This window comes from Nomascus leucogenys, chromosome 16, assembly GCF_006542625.1.
Source record: "Nomascus leucogenys isolate Asia chromosome 16, Asia_NLE_v1, whole genome shotgun sequence".
Classification (NCBI taxonomy): Eukaryota; Metazoa; Chordata; class Mammalia; order Primates; family Hylobatidae; genus Nomascus; species Nomascus leucogenys.
The window spans coordinates 78147190-78150682 of record NC_044396.1 but is presented as its reverse complement, the minus strand read 5'-3'; the positions used below and the strand labels follow the sequence as shown (position 1 = coordinate 78150682).

The 3493-nt window shown below is 44.1% G+C and overlaps 1 non-coding gene across 1 annotated transcript; it reads right to left on the bottom strand.

Annotated features, from left to right (window-relative positions):
* Positions 1 to 2050: 2050 nt before the first annotated feature.
* LOC115830769 lies at positions 2051 to 2157 on the bottom strand. The gene has a single exon (XR_004026308.1). It is a non-coding gene; the product is annotated as a U6 spliceosomal RNA (small nuclear RNA).
* Positions 2158 to 3493: the final 1336 nt, after the last annotated feature.

The following is a 3493-nucleotide window of genomic DNA, read 5'->3' as shown; positions in this document are numbered from 1 at the left end:
GAGTAGGTTGCAAAAATGTTCTCCCATTCTGTAGGTTGCCTTTTCACTCTGATGGTAGTTTCTTTTGCTGTGCAGAAGCTCTTTAGTTTAATTAGATCCCATTTGTCAATTTTGGCTTTTGTTGCCATTGCTTTTGCTGTTTTAGACATGAAGTCCTTGCCCACGCCTATGTCCTGAATGGTATTGCCTAGGCTTTCTTCTAGGGTTTTTGTGGTTTTAGGTCTAACATTTAAGTCTTTAATCCATCTTGAATTAATTTTTGTATAAGGTGTAAGGAAGGGATCCAGTTTCAGCTTTCTACATATGGCTAGCCAGTTTTCCCAGTACCATTTATTAAATAGGGAATCCTTTCCCCATTTCTTGTTTTTGTCAGGTTTGTCAAAGATCAGATAGTTGTAGATATGCGGCATCATTTCTGAGGGCTCTGTTCTGTTCCATTGATCTATGTCTCTGTTGTGGTACCAGTACCATGCTGTTTTGGTTACTGTAGCCTTGTATAGTTTGAAGTCAGGTAGCGTGATGCCTCCAGCTTTGTTCTTTTGGTTTAGGATTGACTTGGCGATGCGGGCTCTTTTTTGGTTCCATATGAACTTTAAAGTAGTTTTTTCCAATTCTGTGAAGAAAGTCATTGGTAGCTTGATGGGGATGGCATTGAATCTATAAATTACCTCGGGCAGTATGGCCATTTTCATGATATTGATTCTTCCAATCCATGAGCATGGAATGTTCTTCCATTTGTTTGTATCCTCTTTTATTTCATTGAGCAGTGGTTTGTAGTTCTCCTTGAAGAGGTCCTTCACATCCCTTGTAAGTTGGATTCCTAGGTATTTTATTCTCTTTGAAGCAATTGTGAATGGGAGTTCACTCATGATTTGGCTCTCTGTTTGTCTGTGATTGGTGTACAAGAATGCTTGTGATTTTTGTACATTGATTTTGTATCCTGAGACTTTTCTGAAGTTGCTAATCAGCTTAAGGAGATTTTGGGCTGAGACAGTGGGGTTTTCTAGATATACAATCACGTCATCTGCAAACAGGGACAATTTGACTTCCTCTTTTCCTGATTGAATACCCTTTATTTCCTTCTCCTGCCTGATTGCCCTGGCCAGAAATTCCAGCACTATGTTGAATAGAAGTGGTGAGAGAGGGCATCCCTGTCTTGTGCCAGTTTTCAAAGGGAATGCTTCCAGTTTTTGCCTATTCAGTATGATATTGGCTGTGAGTTTGTCATAGATAGCTCTTACTATTTCAAGATACGTCCCATCAAAACCTAATTTATTGAGAGTTTTTAGCATGAAGGGTTGTTGAATTTTGTCAAAGGCCTTTTCTGCATCTATTGAGATAATCGTGGTTTTTGTCTTTGGTTCTGTTAATATGCTGGATTACATTTATTGATTTGCGTATGTTGAACCAGCCTTGTATCCCAGGGATGAAGCCCACTTGATCATGGTGGATAAGCTTTTTGATGTGCTGCTGGATTCGGTTTGCCAGTATTTTATTGAGGATTTTTGCATCAATGTTCATCAAGGATATTGGTCTGAAATTCTCTTTTTTGGTTATGTCTCTGCCAGGCTTTGGTATCAGGATGATGCTGGCTTCATAAAATGTGTTAGGGAGGATTCCCTCTTTTTCTATCGATTGGAATAGTTTCAGAAGGAATGGTACCAGTTCCTCCTTGTACCTCTGGTAGAATTCGGCTGTGAATCCATCAGGTCCTGGACTCTTTTTGGTTGGTAAGCTATTGATTATTGCCACAATTTCAGAACCTGTTATTGGTCTATTCAGAGATTCAACTTCTTCCTGATTCAGTCTTGGGAGGGTGTATTTGTCGAGGAATTTATCCATTTCTTCTAGATTTTCTAGTTTATTTGCATAGAGGTGTTTGTAGTATTCTCTGATGGTAGATTGTATTTCTGTGGGATCGGTGGTGATATCCCCTTTTTCATTTTTTATTACATCTATTTGATTCTTCTCTCTTTTCTTCTTTATTAGTCTTGCTAGCGGTCTATCAATTCTGTTGATCTTTTCAAAAAACCAGCTCCTGGATTCATTAAAAAATATGGAACGCTTCACGTATTTGCATATCATCCTTGCTCAGGGGCCATGCTAATCTTCTCTGTATCATTCCAATTTTAGTATATGTGCTGCCGAAGCGAGCACAGCACGGCATCATTTTTAACCCAAATGCAAAGTCAGCCATTCTTGACCACCTAGCGGTGTGGCCATGCAGGCATTTTAGTCTTGGGCCAGAGATTGGAGCACCTGCTCTGGAGTAGGGTGGGGGCCTAGACAGCCAGAACTGTGGAAAACACCTCAGCAGTAGATGCTAGAATTGTGTTCGCCCCTGTTGCAAGTCTGGAATGGGAAGAGAGCCACTATAGCTGCAGTTTCTTCTGGACAGAGAGACTTACAGCCAGGGCCAGTTTGGTGATTTGAAACCTGTCTGTGTGTGCCATGGCTGGGTGTCCCACTCTTCTCCCCTGAGATCAGGGTGCAGCAGGGCCCTCTCTGATCCACCCTTTCCCTCCCAGGTGAAAATCCAGGCATTTAGAGCACCCACTTACCTCAACTAGCAGCCTGAGAGGCCCCACCCTTCCTAGACATAGATTGTGGTACAGAGAGGCGCTTTCCAGTCCATGGCCAAGCAAATCTTCAGGCATTTGGAGTGCGAGCTTGCTTGGATCAGCAGCCTGAGCTGCCCCACAATTCCTGTGCAGAGATCCTGGTGCAAGGGTAAGGGACCCTTTCTGCTACATGCTTATGCAGATCCCTAGGCATTCAGAGTACCTGCTTGCCTGGTTTAGCAGCCTGAGTCACCCCACCTCTTCTGTGAAGAGATTTTGATGCAGGGTGATGCAGGGCAGGACGGGGGAAGGGAGGCTCCATGTCCAAGCAGATCTCCAGATATATGGAGTACCTGCTCACCTAGATCAGCATCCTGACCCACCCAACCCTTGCTGTGTATTGATCCTAGTGCAGGGAGGCCCTTTCTCCTTCATACCCAGAGAGATCTCCAAGAATTCAGAGTACTCCCTCATCTGATTCAGTAGCCTGAACCATTCTACCCTTTCTGGACATAGATTATGGTGCAGTGAGCCTTTCTCTTCTCCATGCCCAGGCAGATCTCCAGGCATTCAGAGTACCAGCTTGCCCGGATTGGCAGCCTGAGCCACTCCACCCTTCCTATGCAAAGATTCTGGTGTTGGGGCAGAGGGGCCTCTCTGCTATATTCCCAAGTAGTTCTCCAGGTATTCAGAATACCTGCTTGACTGGCTCAGCAGCCTGAATTGCCCAATCCTCTTGTGAAGAGATCTTGGTGCAGGGGTGGGGGTGCCTCCCTACTCCATGCTCAGGCACATATCCAGGCATCTAACTCACCCACTGTCCTGGACTGGTTTAGGCCAACACCTTACCCAAATAGAAAATTTGGGACTGAGAAAGTTTTCTAGCTCCATGCCTAGAGACACCTCTGGGTGATTGGTGGCCACACAATGAA